This window comes from Lissotriton helveticus, chromosome 3_1 (assembly GCF_964261635.1).
Source record: "Lissotriton helveticus chromosome 3_1, aLisHel1.1, whole genome shotgun sequence".
Lineage (NCBI taxonomy): Eukaryota > Metazoa > Chordata > Amphibia > Caudata > Salamandridae > Lissotriton > Lissotriton helveticus.
In genome coordinates, this window is record NC_136061.1 from 517,433,280 (window position 1) to 517,457,372 (window position 24,093).

The 24,093-nt window shown below is 39.7% G+C and overlaps 1 long non-coding RNA gene across 3 annotated transcripts in view; it reads left to right on the forward strand.

Moving 5' to 3' along the window:
- The window catches only part of LOC144824647 (uncharacterized), a 406,972-nt gene that overhangs the window by 25,266 nt on the left and 357,613 nt on the right, over positions 1-24,093 (forward strand). For all 3 annotated transcript variants that reach the window (XR_013609036.1, XR_013609034.1, XR_013609035.1), the window contains exon 3: positions 16,692-16,885. This is a non-coding gene — a long non-coding RNA (uncharacterized LOC144824647). The remainder of the gene's footprint in view (positions 1-16,691; positions 16,886-24,093) is intronic.

Sequence of the window (24,093 nt, forward strand, 5' to 3'; positions counted from 1 at the left end):
GCCAGACTTATAAGATCTTTCGGGATGGAGGTAGTTTCCTACGCTGATGACACCCAAATCCTCGTCTCTCTCTCCCATTCAGATGTGCAGACCGCCTCCAAGTTTAGATCTTGTATGGAGGCGGTTGGTCACTGGATGATCCAGAACTCCCTTAAACTGAATGGAGAGAAGACTGAGGTAATGGTGTTTGGAGGGAACAACAACATCTGGTCAGATAGTTGGTGGCCTAACTCACTTGGAGCTTGTCCTTCCCCCACCATTTCGGCCAAGAACTTGGGGGTGATGATTGATCCAGCTCTGGACATGAATGGACAGGTGAGCAGAACCATCTCCACCTGTTGGGGCCTAATACACACCCTGCGGAGGATCAGGAAATATCTTTCGCTCCAATCCAGAAAGCAGGTAGCTGTGGCTCTAATAGGCTCGCGGCTAGACTACTGTAATGCGCTGTATGCGGGGCTGAATAAGAGCCTGCTGCAGCGCTTACAGGTGGTCCAAAACGCCACGGCAAGATTTGTCCTGGATGCCCCCAGACGTACATCGGCTACGTTAGCCAGGAAAACATTGCACTGGCTTCCGGTAGAACACCGTGTACGGTTTAAGGTCCTGTGTATGACATATAGAGCCATCACTAATAACAGTGACCTGGGAGTAAGCTCCATCGTTTCCAACTACATCCCTGGAAGGAACTTGCGTTCCTCCGGGAAACTGCTTCTGTCAGCCCCTCGCATAAGAAAAGCCAAATGGGGTGGCAGGGCTTTTTCCACCCTTGCCCCCAAATGGTGGAATGAACTCCCTCTCGACCTTAGGTCCCTACCCACTTTACAGGCATTTCGTGGTGCACTTAAAACTCGCCTCTTTCTGCAAGCTTATGTGTAGTGGATGAATGGTTTTATTTTCTGATTTTATTGTTAGGCGCCTTGATACCTTCGGGTTATTGTTTTGCGCGTTATAAATTATTTTCATTCATTCATTCATTCATTCATTCATTCATTCATGATGTAATATGTGACATCATCAGCAGTGGATTGCGGGTGCGCGATATATAGTTAGTGCAACTAACTATATATGGAATTTCAATGGTTTTGTGTGAGTAAAATAAGGTTTTTTAAATGCTAATTCCTAACTATATATGGTCTATAACCTATGGTTTTTTCAGTGAATTTTCAAGGTTTTGTAAATGCTAATTCCTAACTATATATGGTCTATAACCTATGGTTTTTTCAGTGAATATATATATATATATATATATATATATATATATATATATATATATATATTCACTGAAAAAACCATAGGTTATAGACCATATATAGTTAGGAATTAGCATTTAAAAAACCTTATTTTACTCACACAAAACCATTGAAATTCCATATATAGTTAGTTGCACTAACTATATATCGCGCACCCGTAATCCACTGCTGATGATGTCACATATTACATCATTCATGACATGGTCAGTGACATCACTGATGACATCACTGATGACATCTCAAATGACATCACTGATGACAACATCCAGTGATTATGTGTTTCTGTAAAGTTTAAATATGTTTTACATATTGAAGAATGAGTGGATGTATAAGTGTCTCAATGAAGGTTTTAGTAGGTGCGTGATTGACTGTATGAGTGAGTGATTAAATGCGTCTTACTAAATGCACGGGTTAGTGACTAAACTGTCTGAAAGTGTGCATCAGCATGTCTGTTGTTGTGCAAGCTGCTGCATGTGTTGATCAGTAGCTATATAAGTAGCTATATGGGTTATTGATTGGTTGCACAAGTATTTGTATGGGAGACTGAGTGTGTGTATGACTGGCTGGGAGGTGTGTGACTCTGTGCAGATCAATGTGTACTTGTATCAGTGATTCTATAAGAGAGTAAGTATGTGTTAGTATATGTTTTAAAATGTAAGGTACTCTATGTTTAACTGTGTAGATTAGAAAATGGAACTGTGATTGATTCTTTACAGGACTGACTAGGTGTGTGAGTAACTCCATGGATGAGTGGCAGAGTGTGAGTGTCTGTATAGGTGTATGAGTGCATATGATAGTGTTGTAAAGATGAGTGATTGTATGTATGAATGATTGTATGGGTGAATGAGTGAATGTGTGTGTAGACGTAGGAATCAGTGAGTGGGTATGTAGTAACTAGTATTGGTGTGTCAATGGTTTCAAAAATTATACTCTGTATTTAACACTGGGTGTAACAGAGGTTATATTAAAGTGTGAGGAGATGCATTGTATTGTCACATTAATGATATCATCATTGATGTGACCATTGATGTCAAATGAGATATCATCAGTGATGTCATTTGAGATGTCATCAGTGATGTCATCAGTGATGTCACTGACCATGTCATGAATGATGTAATATGTGACATCATCAGCAGTGGATTACGGGTGCGCGATATATAGTTAGTGCAACTAACTATATATGGAATTTCAATGGTTTTGTGTGAGTAAAATAAGGTTTTTTAAATGCTAATTCCTAACTATATATGGTCTATAACCTATGGTTTTTTCAGTGAATTTTCAAGGTTTTGTAAATGCTAATTCCTAACTATATATGGTCTATAACCTATGGTTTTTTCAGTGAATTTCATTGGTTTTTTAACAGCTAATATCTGTAGCTGTAAAATGTATTCTTCTTTAAATCCAAAAATATATTTTATATGTTTATGAATAATTTTTTTTTTTAAATATTTTTTTTTCTTCGTTCCCGCTTCGCGAATCGGGAAGCTTCCCGTCAGCTGACCTTGATGCCGCGAAATAGACCGCGAGCCGGTAAACGTTTCTTTACCGCAACTGCCGCGTTAGAAAACAACATCGTGACGCCTCCCGTCCGCATGACGTTTCGCGTTGTCGCGTGATACGTCATATGACGTGCTACGTTAGCGAACTCGTACGCTTACCGAGTCGCAAAGCACAGGTTTCTGGAAGCAAACCGGGAGGCCCTGCAAAGCGCGTAACGTAAACACAGCAGGTCATGTGACTTGGTAATAACACTTTTCATTGGTTCATTTCACTTTCGGTTTCCTAATGATGTAAGACTAGGTCATATGATCTAAAATGAACACTTTTCATTGGTTGAGAACTATTTTTTTCCCCAAATGGTGAAAATCCCTCCTTCTTTCCTCACTCTGACTTTCATCATTGTGAGAGAAAGACCCTTTGTTACCAGTGAGCAATGGCTTCTTTACTAGCTTCAGCTGGTGCTTCCCCACCACCTCCACCACATCCAAGGAAGAGTGGACCACCTGCTAAAGTTATAATTCAGCAAGAAGAGGAAGAAGAGGAACAGGACGACCTAGATAATCTCCCTATTATGGCCAGAAGATCTGTTGTACCGGAAGTAACGGGACCAGAGGGCAGGGAGATGGTGCCAAATATACAAACGAGATTTCGTGAAGTAAAACAAGTCTGCGTACATTGCAGTGGAATCATTTGCTACGCAGAAAGTAGCATCACTCTGATCAACAGAGCTATTAACAATCATGCTCATGTTTGTCCGAAACTCACCAAACAATAAATTCTTTTTTTTGTTTTCTTCCTCCTGTTGAGCCCTTTACAATGAATCGTTTTCGTTGCCCCCTCCGAAAAAAAAACAAAAAAAATATAAAACTGTTCAGAAAAATTCAAAAAAAGTAAAAAAAATGTTCAGAAAAATAATAAAAAAAATATAAAACAACAAAAACAATTTAAAAAAAAGTTCTTTTCAGAACTACCTCCCCGTTATAAAAAAATTGGTACAATATTTGCAACTGTGCCAACCTCTATTTCTCTTAGTTCGCTTCCCAGTTCGCTCCCCGGTACGCGAACCGGAAGCGAACCAAAAAAATTTTTTTATAAAAAAGAACAGTAAGTATAAGGGAAGAAACAGACAGTTATGTTAAAAGAAAGACAGCTATAGGGGAGTAAACTAGAGATACTATTACCCGTAATCCACTGCTGATGATGTCACATATTACATCATTCATGACATGCTCAGTGACATCATCAGCAGAGGATTGCGGGTAACAGTATCCCTAGTTTATTCCCTATAGCTGTGTTTCTTTTAACATAACTGTCTGTTTCCTTCCCTTATACTTACTGTTCTTTTAAAAAAAAAATTTTTAGATCTGTCAGAAACAGTGAAAGTAATGAAATATAAAAGACTACGTAGAATATGAGCACTGTATGCAACAACTTTGACACTGACAGAAGCCTCACCTTCTCCATGCCTCCTACACAGTTCTACATGTACATCATAAATGCAAACAGAACAGAATTAATTATACATGTTAAATGGTTTATTTTTGCTGTTCTCAGAATGTATCAAATTTCACTAAAACAGTGACTTGAAGGTATTCATCATATAACAGCGGGGAAAAAAAAACACAATCAAAATGATTGTGTTTAAAAAACCCATACATTACAAATCAGAATTCAGAACTCCTTAAAGTTAACTTACTTTCCATGACGGCCAAGGATGTCCTATGAACAGCTTACACTCTGTTGTGCTGTTATTACTTTCAACCCGCCACTTTCTGAAAGAAAACCTCCATCGTTTTCAAAAACATGTTACATACAATAAATGACTTCTCGCTCTCTACCACACGATTCCACAAGGCCAAATCGTGTCAGAGCCATGTATAACTCTTGGATTTCTTGTAAGCCAATCCCGTCTTTTCGCATTTCCGCAACTTTCAGAATTAAAATGTTGAAGATCATTTACACAATCCTGGACTAGTAATATCTTCCCCTTCTTGCTCAATCATGTTCTACATTTCCTATCACACTGATACTGCTTACTATGAAGCAGACTTACACTACCTTTATGACTAGTACAATTATTTAATTCTCTACATCACTTTTAATCACAAAGCAATGTAAAACAGTAGACAGCATTGCAGACTTACATTCCCTCTACTCCATGTTTTGATTCGCTGCTTCAATTAGCTTATAAAAAGAAATAGTTTTTCTGAACTCATTCAAAGTGCAGTTATTTTTCCATGACGTCCAGTCTTATGGTTAGAAGTTATGTCTCTGTACTACACTTATCCTCAAGGCCAAATAGTGTAGGAGCCATAAGAACTTCTTGAAATTCCTCAGAGCACATCCCGAGATTCTTTCCCTAAAATTTTGGTTTTAAAAACACCAGGTAAGAGTTTTTAAGGTCATATGGCAATTTTTTTTTGAAAATTAAAACAGAATCATTGCAGAATGACCAGCCATTTCTACACTTTAAATAAGCTGTATAATGTCCTGATGTTATTGAAGGACCATCATGATATATAATTGCTACAGTTACAAAAGTCCTTCCTGATATTGACAACTGTGAAGCCACAAAATTTTTAATTAAAGTTGTCAATTTTGTTCCATCAGGCCTACATCGTTGGAACATTAAAATGACATACTGGCCATATGTTCGTATAAATAAAGTGGACATCATTTCAGATTTACATTGGCTACACTCCATGTTGTGATCAGCTGCTTTTACTAGCTTATTAAAAGAGACTGATTTACTGTCTGGCAAAGTTAAATATATAAATCTTTCTGAGTCTACACTAGTAGTAGCTGATACCCTACAGTTCTCGCAGTCATGCTGCCATTGATAAGAAAGCCCAAACAGGTGATCTACATCTACACCTTCATCATGCAATACATCAAGCATATACATTAAAAACTCCTGACAATCTTGCTGACTATTTTGAGAGAATTGTGTTTGGCCTGAACATCTGTCTAACAGATTTCGAATTTCAGACACACTTTCTATGTTTGTTCTATCAGTGCTACATTTCTCTAACACAGAATTTAACAAACTGCAAAATCTTTGATCCGAATTGACCACAATCTGTTCTTTTAAAGTTTCTAGAGAAAAGACAACATTAACCACTACATTAGCATAGCAGTTGACACCAGAACTGTTTTCAAATTGAAAACCAACAACATCTTCAACAGAATCCTTTTTGTTTCTGCTTATAATTTCAGGTTCATCAACTTTTCGTCTTTTTGCTACAACCTCCCCAGTATTGGTCACATTTCTTCGTTTCCGGCCTACCACACGTTTCTCAAACAAAGGATACTGAGGCAAATGTGGCGCATACTCTCTTCTCAACCTATTGTATTCCTTAACACAATCTAGATCCGCACAAATGTTTGTGACATCACACTCAATCAAGTACAATCCCGATAAAGTCCTAACTCGTGACAATGCCACATATGCCATACCCTCCTTGAACACAGAACTGCCAATATTCACCAATGCACAGTCTACACTTAAACCTTGCGATTTATGGATTGTCACCGCATATGCCAAGCAAACAGGAAACTGCTTACGACGAACATATAAGTCTTTTACAAGCAAAAATCTAGCAGAACAACGAGCAATTAGCTGTACTTCCTCAATGCCATCAAATTTAATTTTTAAAAATTCAATTCCATCTCTATTTCTGTATTTCACAAAATCAACAACATTACCCATTGATCCATTTACCAGACCTCTTTCAACATGTAAATTCCTTCTTAAAATTATACGGCAGTTCAAGCACACATTCAGAGTCTTTTCAAAACCCGCAGTTTTAGATATACTCTTCTCTAATGAATCCAATTTTGTTTTCAGATTCTCAGACAAAATAATTGTTGATCCCATATGCTCTACTCTGTCAATAGCTTCCAATTTCACAATCTCTTGCTTTTCTAAATGCAACATTTTGTTGTTGAATTTGGCACATTCTGCAAGAGTTGGCATCAAACATATTCCAGATTTTTTCTCAGTAACTTTCTGAAAAATATTCTCAGGCACAACATCTTCGTCTGGATATAAATTTGTCAGTAATCGTGCATGTAAAGCTTCTTTCCCATGCTCGGTCACTTTTCCAATTCTAACATCTTGTAGAATAGTCTTGTAAACTTCATCCTTTGCCTGACGCATATTTTCATGCAGTTCAGCATAATTGAAGTTTAACCATATATTGACGTTGCCAATACTCCCTAAGCACTTCCTGGTATCTTCATGCGTGAGCATTTTGAACACAGGTTGCCCTTTCACTGGTGTCAGCTGCAGAAGATCTCCAAAAACAATGATGTGTTTGCCACCAAATAACACATCATACTCTGTTTTGAGAACTTCTTGCATTCTCAAATGCACAAAGGCAAGCATAACATTGGAAACCATGCTTACTTCGTCAATGATAAGAAGTTTCATTTTCCTCAAGACTCTTGAAACTTCAAAACAAGCATCTCCAGATAGCTTGTGATATTCTAATTTGTTGTCATGCTCCACTGGCAGCATCAGTAAACGATGTAAAGTAATCCCTTTAATGTTATGTGCTGCCAGTCCAGTTGGAGCGGTGACAACACAAGACAGCGATGACTCTGTCCTTTCCTGCAAATAACATGAAATTGCTTTAATAAGGAAACTTTTTCCAGTTCCCGCTTCTCCACTCACGTACAGTCGGACAGGCTTCAACGACGTACATGAGCACTCTTTCTTATCATGACTTAATCCATGATCAATTTGCATGGTAAGTTCGTCATATATTTTCCTCTGCTCAACGTTGAGTTGTCTTTCCAACTCTTCTAAGTTAACCGCATCCTCCTGAGCATGTGCCATGGCTCTTTCCACTTCATTCATAGCAGTGGCAGCTTCATTTTCGATAAGAGGTCCTCCTAGTGGATCCTGACTCAATGAAGCAGAACTCTGACTGTCCTGAGAACTGTCTCTGGCAATCTCGGCTGCAATCGTTGCTTCCTGCTCAATTTCCACATTCAACATTTCTACATATTTGGGAAAAGCAGGACATTCTATGGTCTCCTTGGCAGCATTGAAAGAGTCTTCGTAACAGAGGAAATCTCCAAGCAGTTCCTCTTCTGCACGCCAAGGCTTAAAAAGTTGCAAAAGTGCTAAATAGAAAAACTCCTTTTTTTCAGGAGATTCGCCACTCAATTTTCGATGGTTTATCAAGTGGCATTTTCTTTGCTTGACCAGACATCCCTCACTTCCTATTACAGCATACACTCCTTTCTCAGTATCTTCTTTGATGTTCCTCTTGAATATGTAATTTTGCAGAACCTCATACAGACAAACATTCTCGAGGTGACTACTTCGATTTGGATAATATGTATCCAACATGTTGCTCTTCAAAATGTCGGTACTGTTTGGCTCCTTTTCCGCCAAATACTCAATTTCCCGCACAGGTTTCAGAACTCGATTACGCGTTGCAGCAAGACCAACACTCGCCCAAACGATACTCCTGGACTTGGCATAGAGACTTGCTGAAGACAACCGGTCAGAACATTCGTAAGCTCCGATTTCTCGATGCGACAACATCTTCAGACTGAAACTGTACAACTACTTGCTGAGGCTCTTTTCATGGGAAATGTCCTCCCACATATCCTTCAATTCTGTCTTCTCTTTTTTGGTGATGTAAGATGTCACATACCTAGCCACAGCCATACAGTTATCAGCCACAAACTGTATATCCATGTTAGCATTCCACATGGACAAAATCACCGGGTTGTAGTCGTTGATGTACTTAGACTCTTCGTTCCTCTTCAAATTGTATGTGTTTTTAGGTGATTTCTTCATCACATTATGTCGCAGCGAAGACATCAAACTGTTCACTCTTCCTTTAGAAATCACCGATCGTGGAAAGCCGAAACGACATTTGGTGTAGAACTTGTCTTTGTTCCGGAATTTACGACGACAGTACTTTCCACATCGATGGCTTTGGAAACGTAGAACTTTTTCTCTTAGGCTTTTTTTCTCCTTTGCGTTTGGAACAGCACACGTAGAATACTGTTCTATGAAACTCATCACTGAGTCGTCTGCATCCGTTCCAAATTTAGGTGCATCCTTGATCCACAGCAACATATGTATATGAGGAGCACCTCTTGCTTGGTACTCCTTCCTCCAGAAGAAATCCAACACCTCTCCAAGAGGTGGATTCTTCTTATTCATGATGAAAGACATCATACCTTCAAATCTATGATTGAAGTACCTACATACATTGACTGGATCCAAAGAGCACAGTTCTCCGGGTGTCTTGAATTCGATGTTTTCTACGTTAGCATTTGCCTCTCGTAGAAATTCAAGTAAGTCTTCCCAGCCATACTCAGCACAGCTCAAAGTGAGGAACCATGTGGGAGTTCCTAAGTTCCTCAGCATACATTTTAAATCACCATGACGACGGTACCAGTACTCATTAGTACCACGCTGACACGCCATGAGATTAATCAGGTGAGAATCCAAAATGCTGTCTTGGACATTGACTTTATCCATAAAGTCACTTGCCGAGATGTTTTGCATGTGTATACCACTTTTCAAGATGTGGTTCACTGCATATGACAGTCCAGACAGATCGCTTTCAAACAGGAGATGAAACAAATAAGGAATGCATTGTCGAAACCTAGGATCTCCTGCATACAATCGCAAAGTCCGGTATTCAGAAGCAGGAATTTGATGAGGTCGCTCATCATATCTTCCTCCCTGACCTGTTGGAAAAAGCTGTGGGAAACACCGAGCTTCCAAACTTTCCTCCCAAACACTAATGGGACTCCCTTTCGCTTGTTTCATTTGAAACAACTCAATAGCATTCCCCATGACTTCCTTGGAATGCAAAGGATGAACACTATAATGTTCATATATTTCTTCACTAGTACAGGGTTCTACTTTCTCAATTTGACCAGCACACACATCGCTATCCTCTTCCTCACTTACTTCCTCTTCTGCAACATATACATTTTTATAGTATTTATTATATTTTTTCAAATACAATGTTGCCCTTTTGACTTTCCTAACATCTACTAAATCTTGCCATATTTTCTTATTCTTTGTCGGAACCCCATTAACTAAGATAACCAGAGGTTCCTCTTCCACTTTTTCTACTCCAATTGTGTTAATGTTTTTCTTCAAATCTAGAGGCAAATAAACAACTCTTCCCTTTAATCCTCTCTGTAAATCTGATGGAGGCAATTTCCCTGTCTTTGGCTCCATTCTTACAATAGCCTGAAAGGGATGGATACTTTGAATCAAAATAGATTCATAAGTATTTAAATCCTTCAATTCAGAAGGAATTTCAACCAATTCCAGATTATTATGAACTGCTCTAGCAGGCATCTGGTTTTGATTTAATTTGTTACAACAATAAGTACACACACGTTGATCCAATCCCAAATCAAAACAATTTTCTACCATCAAGTATGTTGTAAAATCCTTCCATTCACTATTATTTTCCCTTTCACTTTTTCCATATAAAGCCACTAACTTAGTCTGATTCTTATAATAAGTGCGTCGACAACACACACAAGTGAAATTTGGCCTCTCACTTGATTTCACCTCAAACGTCGCAATTTCCCTCTGGAAATTATCTGTACTGGAAACCTGTACACTATCTTCCACATTACTCTCTTCTTCTTGGTCAATTTCAACATTCTCCTCTTTACTTCCAAAGTAACAAAACTCAATTTCTTCACATATATTTTTCACATCTATTTCAGAACCATGCAAAAGAGCAGCGCATAATTGTTTTAGCATAATTGCTGGACTCTTAGCATAATACAACATTCTAACTAATTTCCTCACTTTATTATGATGCACTGCTAGCATCCTGAAATGATGAAAAACACTCTGGCATACTCTCCTGGAAAGACAAGCCAGTGAATGACCATGCAAACCTATCACTTCTCTCACTCTGCAAGGATCTAATTCTTGCAACAACTTCATTTTCTGCTTCAAACTTTTCTTACTAAATGACCGTATAAAATCACAAAGCAAATTGATGGAATCCTGTCGTACACTGCAAATACTACTACACTTCCAGGTGTACACAGGACCCTTAGGACGTCTCCCTAAAACCTCATTACCTAACACCTCTTCTATCTCTGTTCTCACAAGTTTTTCTTTTTCAACTGGACAACCATCTTTCACTTCATAAGCTCGACCACTGGTGTCAACTGCATGCACCAAATCATTATCCTGGAAATAACTCTCCTCATTAAAAAATGCCTCAGAGCTTGAACTATGCATCCATTCTCCAGAAAAAACTTCACAAAAATTACTACGATTAACTATTCTCTTCCATCTACTATTTCTTTTGAAATCATAAATTACCTTGTTTAGCTTCCTAATTCTATTGATTGTCAAAATAAATAACTTACGTTTAAATTCAAATGCCTGATCAATAACTTTCTCAACTATTTTTTTTCTCTTATAAAAAACCACTTTCTGCTGACCTTTCTTAATATTTTTTAACAAATTCCCAATTATCCTGTTGCGGAACATTCGTTTACGAATATCCCTAAACTGTTGTTTCCTTCTACTTTCATGCATAGAGTTATCTCTTACTCTAGCAGTAACATTTCTCATTGGCCTTTCCTTACCATTTGAATTCGGTCTCCTTTTCTGGAGTGAAACATTTTCTGTAGTAATATTTTTTTTAGTACACATATTTCTTATGACTGTTTTTCGACTCTTACCCGGTGCTTTCTTGGTGACTTGACAAATCTTTTTGTTAGAGGACTGCTGCAATATTCCATGCTCCTGCTGTCTTTGACGTTTTCCAGCCTTTCTTACTCTTTCTTTGCTAGGCATCCTAAAATCTTGAAATAATGTGCAGTTGAATCTGTGGTAAAATATAATAAAAAATGTTATTAACCACTATTACCCAACAGTAAATTAATAACAGTCATCAAAAACTTAACACACTACTTAAGTATATAATATACTGAAGCCTATCTCCAATTTTTCACTGAACAGGACTCATCTCTTCTTAACCTTGGATAAACCTCACCTACTCTGTGTCCCCTGCACATAATTAAATGTAAAGGGACAGATTTATATTAACTAGCACATCCCCAGGGATGCACCAGTTAACGTGCACCGCTGCTCTGCCACCCACGGTGTGCCGCATTTACAATCAGATAGGACAAAGCTACATCAAAACCCTGCGCCTGCTTGAAGCAGGCATAGATCTTGACGCAGGTAGGCTGAAAGCTAAAGCAACAACTAAGTGTCGTGTGCAGAAGTTACAAAAAAGGAAAAATGGCGTTTAAACCAGTAATGAGACCATGCTAACGTAATACAGAGTAAAAATATCCAGGATCTACATCAGTTTGGGGTTCACGAACCTGGCAGGTACAAGGCACTGAGGCTTTCCACCGTGCATGTCTCATCCCAAAACATATGTTGTTTGTGAATGAAACAATTTCCCAGACCAAATGCTTTGGATTGGCTACTTCTAAAAAATTAAACACCCCTACTATCCCGGAGTTAGAGGAATACGATGGTTGGAGTAATTTTACTCGTTGTCTATTAAAGATTTACAGGCCCTACTCCGTAATTCTTCCTTTAACATTTCCAGTATAAATCCAAAAGGTTGACTGCTTTGGCAACGTGCCTTATCCACGGTTTAATAACGCTGCCTTTTGCTTTATATAAGTTTTCAAATTGTATGAAATATATACCAATAGGTCGTTATTAACCTTTAGGTAGTGGTTTTCTTCATCAAGTCTGGTCGCTTCCATACACATACAGATTTTCAAAGATGATCAAGAACTTTATCTGAATGGAGAGGAATGCACTGAGACGCCAGATCATTCACTAATGTGTAGGCACAGACAGTTACACGGTTCATGCAACAAACACCGACCAAATATGGCTTGCGTGTTGCAAGGCACGCCAGTTCCTGCTATCATCCCCACGTTCAAGTTCTTGGAAAATGGTAGTTATTTGATGCTCAATAATGAAGATTGTTCTGGGTTAATTAAAAGTATTCATTTTATCGTAACAGTAAATGAACGGGTTATTTGCTGCAGAAATGTTCTATTTCCTCCCACACATGAACATAGGGAGTTTTCAATCTGGCCACAAATACCAACCTTGGGAGCACATTTCAACAGCATGGCAAGAATAAGAGCTCTTTTGTCTCAGAGAGAGGTGGCCTTGAGTTCGGCCCGTGAAACTTTCGTGCTTCACATAGCGAACACCCGTACAGAGGTGCAGACCCTTTTAAATACAGATTCGACTTTGCATTTCAGCAAGATTACCCATTCATTTCCATGCAGCAGGAGGCCCATAGGAATGAAGGTGCAATTTGCGATTAGCAATTACCTCATCGCAAATTATGAATTTTTCCGACAGTGCAGGGGTGTCTCAAGAACACCCTGCTGCACCCCTGAAAAAAAAATTTGGGGTCATATGGCGCACATAAATTTTGAAAACATTCCTTTACCTCAAAAACGATTTTCAACTCATAATTTGAAAACACTGCACATGGGGAAATGACTTAAAATGTCCTTAAGACACATAAAAGCATTTTTTGATTGCCTTTGCAGCATGTTTCAGTCACCTTTAACATGCCTATGTAACGGAAACATTCAAAATCTAAATTTGCCATGCACAGGTGGGAGCATATTTACAAGCAATTTGCTCCACAGACAAACTTCTTACATTGAAATGGGAAAGACTCTCAATTACCTTATAAAGAAGCAGACACCATTATGTCCTTCTCATCAATATTAAAACCATTGCTTTTTCTCAAAAACGATTTACAAGTCATAATTTGAAAACACTCCACAGCTCCTATGCACATAAAAGCCCTGTCAGTACTAATACTTCACATTTTCTCCAATTACAATTTCTCAAACAAACAAAATCTATTTGTGAAACACTTGAGACAAAGCAACATTTGAAAAACACAACTTTCTTCATAATTTTCTCCTTAAAGCACACTATTTTCTATCTAAATTAAAGAAATTTTTTCTCACCTTAGCAAGTACTTTGAGTTTCAAAACAGTCTCAGAAACACACCAATTTGTCTTCAGCAGAGCAAAAGGTATGCACTCCAGAGTCTGCAGCTATCAAAAGCACAGAAATGCTGTAATTCCTCACACAGATCTCTCATGTCACCCAATCAAAACTCTTCCCTCACTTTTTTTCAAAGCAAAACCCTTCCCCCCTCTGCCCCCTCTCTGCTTTTTCTGCATAGCAACCACCTCTTGCAAGACCTCTCACACAACAATGTTGCAATTGAACTCTGAACTCTCAGTGCACCTGCATATCCAAAGCATTCTTTCATTTAATGATTTTTTCTTCGCCACTCAAAATACATCTTTCAACGAACTCATCCATGCACACTAACTTTCTGTTTTCAGCAATCAAAATCCACCAATCACTCTTACTGCTTCATTAACACAGAAACTCCTCAGTTTTTTTCATTTTACACTCTCATTTTTTCAACTGCCATTTCATTGCCACACTTCATCTGACTGCAGGAGAACCTTCTCTCGCCATGTTTTCTGTCTGGATTGTTGGACATAGCTACATCTATTGGGCTCAAAGGTACGCTGAAAACAGGAATTTACCTAACCTCAATTTACAAGATGTGGAAATTAAGTGGTTTGGCCACAGAGGATTAAAATGTCACCAATTGATACCATTGGTGAAAACCTTTATGCATTTGCCAAAACCTGACCTGTTAATTGTGCACTGTGGAGGTAATGATTTGGGCACTTTGACTGGGGTAGGTCTGGAAATGCTTTTAAAGGACACCTTTGAGCAATTGATGGCACTTTTTCCTCAGACTGCCTTGGTATATTCAAATATATGCCAAAGACAGAAATGGAGGTGGTCGAACCAATTTTGTCCACAAATTGAGAAATCGAGGAAGCATGTAAACAAATCTGTTTCAGCTTACATGAGAGACCATGGAATGGGCTCCCTGTACAACAATAACTTGCGTTACTACATGCAAGATATCTACAGAGGAGATGGAGTTCACTTCTCAGATGAGGGCAACAGAGTTTTCACTCTGAATTTAAGAATGTGCATTGGTACCTACTTATAAGTACCTAAATGTACCATAAACCCAAAAGCTCTTCTCAGAGCTACCCTACATCTGATCACTCACAATTATTATTGTACTCTAACTTTTTTCACTAATTTTCAAGAAAGTACGCTCCCCAGAACGCTTCCCGGTTCGCGAACCGAGCGCACTCCACGCAAAAAAACTAAAAAAACGGTATATATTTTTTTGCCCTGCGAGAACCTTTCAAAGCCTCCACATCAAACCTAGGGGGTCAGGGACGATCTACTATGCCCCCTTATGGTCATTTGCCCCTTCGCTTTGGCCTCCTCTTGTCTCTCGATCCTACCGAGAGACAAGATGGCGGCCGCTACGGACTGTTTGGAATGTTTACAGACGCCGAAAAACCAATCAGCTTCGCAAACCTCCGTAACGCGAAAAGTACGCGAAGCGGAGCGCTGTTACAGATATATATCTTTTTTTGAACGTTAATTTCTCAAAATCCACTGGAGCACATATATTGAGACCTAGCAAAGGCACATCGGGCTACCAGTCCCTACAATTTTGCCAAGTTTCGTGCAAATCCATTCAGCCGTTCGATTATTATTATTATTTTTTTTTTTGCCCCGCGGGGCCCTTTTAAAACCTCCACATCAAACCTAGGGGGTCAGCGAGGATCTACTATTCCCCCTTATGGTCATTTGCCCCTTCGCTTTCGCCTCCTCTTGTCTCACGATCCTACCGAGAGACAAGATGGCGGCCGCTACGGACTGTTTGGAATGTTGACAGACGCCGGAGAACCAATCAGCTTCGCTTCACAAAGCTCCGTTGCGCGAAAAGTCCGCGAACCAGACCGCTGCCTGGTCCGCGCTTACAGATATATATCTTTTTTTAAACGTTAATTTCTCAAAATCCACTGGAGCACATATATTGAGACCTACAAAAGGCACATCGGGCTACCAGTCCCTACAATTTTGCCAAGTTTCGTGCAAATCCATTCAGCCGTTCGGGCTAAAAGTGAGGCCAACCGCCCTATGGAAATTAACATGGGAAAAACGCGTTTTGGGACCCCCCTTTTTTCTCGGCCCCCCCTTGACGAACCCCCCCCAAATTTTCAAAGGCTGCTCAGAAACAAAATGTGCCATTTTCCTGAAAATTTCAGCCAATTCCGTCCACAAACGCCAAAGTTATTAGACATAGAATTTTCAAAAAACCCATAGAGAAAAAATCCTAACTATATATACCTACTGGCGACCGCCAGTAGGTAATATATATATATATATATATATATATATATATATATATATATATATATATATATATATATTAATGCAAACATAAAATACCCCTCTGCTCTGGTTAATTAGCTCACCAGAGCTGTGGACTTGATTTTAGATAAGCTTCTCCCTTTAAATAAAACAATAACTCATTAGTCGAAGTGCTGTTTGATTCTAAGTTAGAATATCTTTTAAACATCTATTTTCTATCATATATTCTAGTTTCTACTCACTTATCTTTGGTCCACTGATGCTTATATAAGGAACTTAAAAATGTTTGTAGCTCTAAACAATAACCAAAATATGAGTTAAGGAGTTTTGTTCTGTTTCCAGGGTCCTTGGTGTCAAAGTTCGTATTCCAAGTCTTTTAATGTTCAAAAAATGAAAAGCTGTTCGAATGAACACTATGCAATACTTCAGTCTTGTACTCTTTATCAAAAGCGCTTTGTTCAGGGAAATGCTTCTTTCTCCTATATCAAAGTCTATGCTTCTGTAAATGGGGCTTTGTTTGGTCCAAAGTTCAAAAGAAATAATAGCAAAGTTCGATGTTAATATCACTTACTTGTTGTGCGCACTGGAATGTTACATGATACCTGACTGATGTTTTCTTTTTTGTTGTTCTCTCGTTGCAGGCGGAACCTTTATGGGAAGATCACTGAAGCTGAAGGGACCGGAAACACTGGGGACGACTCCAGACAAGGACCAGCTCCGATGCAGGAAGATCCGGAAACTTGAAGGAAGGATGAGGCTGTAAAGAAGAGGAAGACCGGCGGACAAGACAAGACACCCAGGAAAGCCGGGACCGGAGGACCAAGCAGGATATCAGGTAAGTGAGGAAATGACGATCAGCAGCAACCGGCAAAGCTCCAAGCCGGCTTTTATAGGCAGATGCGGGTGGGGCTCTCATGTGCTGCACGTTTTCAGAATCCACAGTTAGGAACGTGCAGCGCTAATTAGAATACTGACAAGAAGTCTTTAAAGAGTGAAAGAGTTGTTTAAACACATATCAACAAGCTTTGCTAAAACCAACTAACCAAGCTTAATATGCAATTGCAGAATATCATGTTCATTATAAGGAATCTTTTATCAAAGCTAGTTCCTTACTGTTACCATGAAAGACAAACCTTTGTTTATGGCAAACCAACCAGTTTCTTACTGTTTTCATGAAAGGCTGGCTCTCTGTCTAAGGCAAACCCTAACACCTTCACTAAAGTACGACTTTCTTTGGCTCGCATGTTTCATTAATAGTAAATACAACTGCACCATCTACAACAAGCAATCTATTTTCATATGTATATTGCTTCAAATAGTTTAAAAGAATGCAACTGCTCACTGAATATAAACTAATCTGCATGCACATTCACTGAAATATATTAAACACTATCGGACCGATTATGATGATGGTGAGACAGCCAATGATAGGCTGTCGGTGGCAGTCCAACTGATATCCAGCATAGCGGTACATCCACCGCATTATGATGCAGTTGGTTGGACCACAGTGAGTCGGGGGACCGACCTACGCCCCGCTATTCTCTTTTTTTTAATTTTTTTTTTTATTTTAAATAATTAGTCGCACTTTGTACATTATACGTCATACATTATACATTATTCCACATTCAATAAGTATCTTATATTAGATATAAACCAAAGATATACTATAACCAGCAATTCAATTCCTTATATTTCATCATTATTATTAATCCCCGGGTTTGAACAAGACAAAACCAAGCAAATTATTGGGTCAGCCTATTCCCTCCTTCCATCTTAAGATAGGATCCCAAATCCTTAATCCCAGCAGTCTCCCTCTCTTCCCTTTACGAGCGTAGATATTTTTCTCTATGTTGTAAGATTCTAAAAGGTTGGCCAGACAACACTGTAACGTTGGTGGGTTCTTATCTATCCAGGCCCTAGCTATCATTAATCTGTAAACCGCCATCGCCACAAATATAAATTCCTGCTGTATCCCACCATTAACCCTGCCTACTCCTAATAGAATCCAGGACGGGGTAAGCTTTATCCGAATCCCTAATGTGTTGTCCATAAACCTTTCAATATCTCTGAGTAGCGTGTGGAGTTGCGGACATGTAGCAAATATGTGTATGCTATCTGCCTCGGCGGCATTACATCTCGAACAGGACGTTCCCTCAGTGCCTCCCCATTGTGAAATCCTGGCAGGAGTAATGTAGAGCAAGTAGATCGTTTTATAGTGTTGGGATTGAAGGGAGGATGCGCACAATAATGATCGGCCTAAGTCCAGTGACTCCTGAAACCATCCTATTTCTCCCTGTAGTTTTGCCTCCCATTTATTGCTATATTTTTCGAAATCATCAGATTTCTCTTTTATCAAACTCGCATATATTGAGCGAATCGAGCGATCCCCTGCTAATCTTATTTTTTCTAAGATTTCATTCTTGTTGAATCCTCCCGGTCCTCCTTGTTTACCACCTAGATAACTTCTAATCTGGAGGTACTTAAAAAAATCTCTGTTACTCAAATCAAATTTCTTTCTTAAATTCTCAAATTGTACCATTCCCTCCGAATTCAATACATCACCAATTTGTACAATCCCCTTTACCGCCCAATTCAACATAGTTTGATCCCCAAATATCTCCGGGGGGAATGACTTATTTTTATACAGTCTTACGTATCAATTGTATCTTCCCAATTTACACTTTTTAAGAAATGCATTCCATATTTTAACAGCAGCCAGTAGTGTCTTGAATCTTGTTCTTTTAAAATATCCATAATTTATACAATTTAATAAACAGTTTCCCGCTTCCGCCCCTGCTACCGTTATATATATTTTTGTAGAAAAGCAACCGACCCTCGGGTCGCCATCATTACCACCAATTAATCCCTGCATGTATTGGAGCGCCGCAGCCATGTAATACAATCTGAAGTCCGGAGCGCCCCATACCCCCCTATCTCTAGGTAAGGTCATAAATCTGTAGGCTCCACGTGTCTTACCATGTGCCCAAATAAACTTATTACAAATTGTCTCCAGGGTATTGAACCAAGTAGCCTCAAAAAATAAAGGAATTGGTCTAAAAAGGTAGAGAAACTTAGGTAAAATTAACATTTTTATGACGTTTGTACACCCCACCAATGACAAATGCAGGTTATTCATTCTTTCCAAATCCCCTTTTACTTGTGTAATTAACGGAGTCATATTGTTACCCACCACCAAATCTAGATTTGCCGTTATTGCGACCCCCAGGTATATTGCGGAGTTGACAACTCTATTTTCATTGCAAGTGGCGCAACTATTCACGACGATCTGGGTTTTACTTTTATTCAAGCCAGATCCTGAGACCAACCCAAAACACTGCGCTTCCTCCTCCACCTTCTTAATAACTGCTCCAGGATCAGATGTTAATATGGCTACGTCATCCGCATACGCCAATGTTTTAACGTTGCTGCTGTTTAAGTTCATTGCCAGAATATCCGGATTACGCTCTAGCCTACGCAGATAGGGGTCCAGATATAGGGCAAATAGCAAGGGAGATGAGGGGCAGCCCTGTCTTGTTCCTCTCTTTATTATAACCTCTTCCGAGTACCCTCTATTAACTTTTATCTTAGCTGATGGATTCATGTAGAGAGTTTGCATGGCCTCTATGAAGCTGACTCCTATTCCACCCCACCTCATAACTGACCGTAGAAACTCCCAGGAGACCCTATCAAATGCCTTTTCAGCATCTAGAAATAACGCGGCCATAGGGTCTCCTAGGGTATTTGCTGGATCCAGCATCGTTATAACCTGCCTTATGTGTTGTGTTAAGCCTTTCCCTGGGATAAAACCATGCTGGGAGGGGCAGACCATACTTTCTATCACCCTTAATAACCTTTTGGCCAATATTTTTGAATACATTTTCACATCTGAATTCATCAGAGTGATTGGCCGATATGAATCTGTGTTAATCGTAGGTTTTCCTTTCTTTGCAATTACAATAATGACTGCCCCATCCTCATGATTCCGGTATCGACTCTCCTTTCTGTGCCTGCAGCATTATACTGAACATGTCCCCCTCTAGAGTTTCTTTAAATGTTTTGTAAAACTCCAGCGGTATCTGGTCTGGGCCAGCGGCTTTCCCCGCCGGGAGGTCTCCTAATGCTACACCAAACTCCTCTAGGTGGAAAACTAACTCAAGATAAGCCTTATCCTCCGTCGATAACTCTGGAGGGGATATATCGCTCAGATATCTTTCTACCTCCTCTGTTCCTGCTGCATCGCCTGTGTCGTAAAGGCCTGAGTAATAATGCCTAAAAGCCTCTCTTATCTGATCTGATTCTTGTACCATATTCCCTTGTGCGTTTTTGATCTCCCTGATATCTGATGTGGCCCCTCTCTGCCTAGTTCGAACAGCCAAAATGTGTCCGACCCGTTCACTAAGTTCATAAACACTCTCCTTTCTTGCCAGATATTTCGCTACTGTCCTTTTAACAATCCCTTCTGCTGCCTCTGCCTTTAGTGCTATTCCTTTTAATAGTATCCGGTCTAGTGGGGATTGTTGTCTAATGGCCAGGTCTAGCTCACCCTCTACTCTCAAGATATTTCTATTCATTTCTTCTATTTTCAGTGTTTCCCTTTTTTGTCTCGAGAAGACATAACTCATTGTCTCCCCCCTTACTCCCGCCTTAAATGTATTCCAGACTATGCCTGGGGGTGCTGTATTCCTATTTATATCCCAGAAGCTCGTCATCCAGTTTGTCATGGCTATTCTATATTCATGATCCTGCAGCAGAGCTCTTTCGAAGGTCCAGTGTGACTCTTTTCTTTGGGTTTGCCCTAATTTAATTGTTAGTACTAGTGGACTGTGGTCTGATACGATACATGGGTGTTTTTCTATTTCCGACCCTGTTACCAAACTATTTGAAATAAGGAAGTAATCTAGCCTGACTAAAACCTGATGTGGGGCTGAAAAGAAGGTACTTCCATCCAAGTTCGGATGCCATTTTATCCATGGGTCCATCAATGCATTATTTATCACCATTTCTGACAGGGCTTTGTAAGTTTTTTCTTTCTACCTTGGTACTGAAACCCTGGTTGTATAAACGAACTACCTGGATCATGTAAGTTAAAATCACCACAACATATAATTGGTTCCTGCCATTGTGCCAATTCTACATCCAGGTATTGAAAAATATCCGGATCGTCATCAGTAGACCCGTATACTGAGACCAACGTTATTGTCTCCCCTTTAAATGCTAACTCCAACATTTCCCATCTCCCCCATTGATCTTCCTTTTTCCTCTTTACCTCAGTGTCCTTCTTTCTGCCCATCACTACCACCTCTCTAGTTTTTGTCCCTTGATTAGTTTTTGCCAACATCGCAAATCCCAGCTGTTCCATGAGTAGGGCATTTTTGCCTTCTATGTGTGTTTCTTGCAAACAAACCAGATCTAATTTCAAAGTATTTAAAAGTGTAGCTACTCTGTGTCTTTTATTTATGTCATTCAACCCACACACATTTATTGAGACTATCCTACATGACATTGGAGTTTAGTTTCATTACCATTCCAAGTGAGTACCTCTATATCTTTGCTTAACCGTGGACATGCTGCACTTATAACTGTTGAGTATATCTGTGTATTATGTATATTTTGTTCAACTTGTATATCATACATGTATTTCATCATACCTCCTCCTGTCCCAGTGTGCTGTGCCAAATTTGAAACTTCCAACCTTCGTGCCTCTTTTCTCCCCCCCCCTTTACCCTCCCCTATCCTTCCCTCCCTCCCTCCCCTTTATCTCCCCCCCTCTCCCCCTTTACAGGCAAATAGGTCGTCTGACCTATATGTGACCGCGTTGAGTTCTGCTCGTCGCCTCCCCTGCAGCTTATTCCTACTATCCACATGCTATGCTGCTTTAGCTTAAACTTAAACTTAAATTTCCCCCTTGCAAGCCGCCCAAAACAAAAAGAATTCCCCAAGAGGTTGAGACTGATCCGTCTTTCATATAATTAATAACCATACATAACCAATTATTGAGTCAATTATATCAACCCCTTTCTCTAGTCTGCTTTCTTATCCTTCAGTTGTTCCAAGAAATGCTGGGCTGTAATCGACGCCCCGCTATTCTCAATGAGCCATTCGGAATGTCGGTCCAACCGTAATCCCTACAAAGGGGGCGGTGCCTGTGGATGCACCTCCATAGGGATTACGATGGTCCTTTCCGACTGCCATGAAAAGACAGCCGGAATGGGACATTGGGAGCCCCTAGCAGGGCACCAGTCCTTGTGTGCCTGTGCTATGGGCCCAGGGGCGCACATGTGGTTTCCCCAAACATCAATACACCATGTGCTGGGCATCCCATGGTGCCTGACACACAGTGCAGGGATGATCGCAAAATGCCTTTTACTATTGCAGCTTGTTCAGCGACCCTTTTCAGGGCTGCAGCACAAGCCGCATGGTGGTGGCATTGTAATCAGGCAGGTGGAACAGGAGACATATAGTCAGTCGGACAACTGCCCAAAATGGTCTCCGTCCATCATCGTAATAAGGCCCTAAAATGCTAAAATGTTAGGTTATGAAGAACATCCTATACACATGGACTTTTCAAAGTAATAACTTCACAAGCTGAAATATTTAAACTTCTTGCAAGAAAAAACGACATCAGCGATATTGTATACTGCCTTTGTGCCCATTCGCTGACTACTACCAAGGCTACTACCAAGGTAGCATTACTAATATATTTATTAACCCTAGGCAAAGCACTACGCGTAGCTCGTGTAGTGCGAAGTGCATTTTAGTTAGCTTCGCGTAGAGCTACTTCACGAACTACGCCCAGGGTTAATATTTATACTGTAACACATTTTTTATGTATATACAAAAAACATATATTTCATCTGACTTGCACATCTACTGACAACATTCGTGAAATAGCTTTTGACAATAACATATCAACCATTATAATTCTTGGTCAATCCAGTCTATCCTTTTCCTTGGAATGTTTGGTATTGCATTCTACAGTGACAATTTTGGCTTACCAAGACTTTCGAGAAGGTATGTTTCAATTGCAGGGATGACATTACTCCTGCCTGTATACATATTTTCCAGACTATGGCAAACTATCAGGGCTTGTGCCCTATGCTACCCCCTTATTTGTCCCATATTAATCAGCGAATTGTCCAACTCACCAGCCATGAAATGTTATGATATGTATCCTGTTGGGGATTTATTAACAAGCTCGCCAAACACTGCTTTCACTTTGGCAGCTGGCATTGTTTATCAATAGGCTGGCTGTCCTTATTTACGTGGATGCACAGTTTGACTTCTCTGTGGACAATGCATGTGGCTTTTGGTCTTCATGGACCAAGCACAAGAGAAAGCATGCTACTAAAACAAGTGGAGTAAAATTAATAAGGTAATTTTGAAAAAATCTCTTTCAAACACTTCTTTACCAAATATATGTTACTTTTTTAAAAAACATTATTTATAAGTTTTCCACAAGTTACAAAACATTACATTCCGTGACATATGCTCAATATATTCAGCTTTACTTGGTCCGTGTATATACATAGCATTTATGAACAATACAACTTGACTGTCCTGGCCAGGAGCATAAGGAAACATCTTACACATCTTGCAATCCATTTGGGGGGGTCAACACAGCTCCACCGGACACACTGTGGGCTGAACGCCCTATTCCGTGCAGGAGCTTACAGATGTTTGTTCCAACAAGTATGACAGGTGGGGCTGCCAAATAACCAGTGGGCTAGATGCTGGATGTTGCAGTTCAGCATACAGCTTGCTGGTCGTATTGCGATATGATATGCTAAACATCCAACCTCTTAATGTCGGCGGGTATTTACTCCCCCAATGTACCGTGACCTCTCTTTTGGCTAACAATAATGCTACTGCACTAAAATGCCGGTATGGCTTAGCAATATCCTGCATGTATCCTAACAGTGCCTGCATATGTTTAGGGGGAAGATATAAGCCAGTCATGTGTGACAGCTCACTAAAAACCTGGGTCCAGAATTGAGGCACTTTATTACACGTCCTGGGCATATGTGCAAAATCAGACATCGGAGC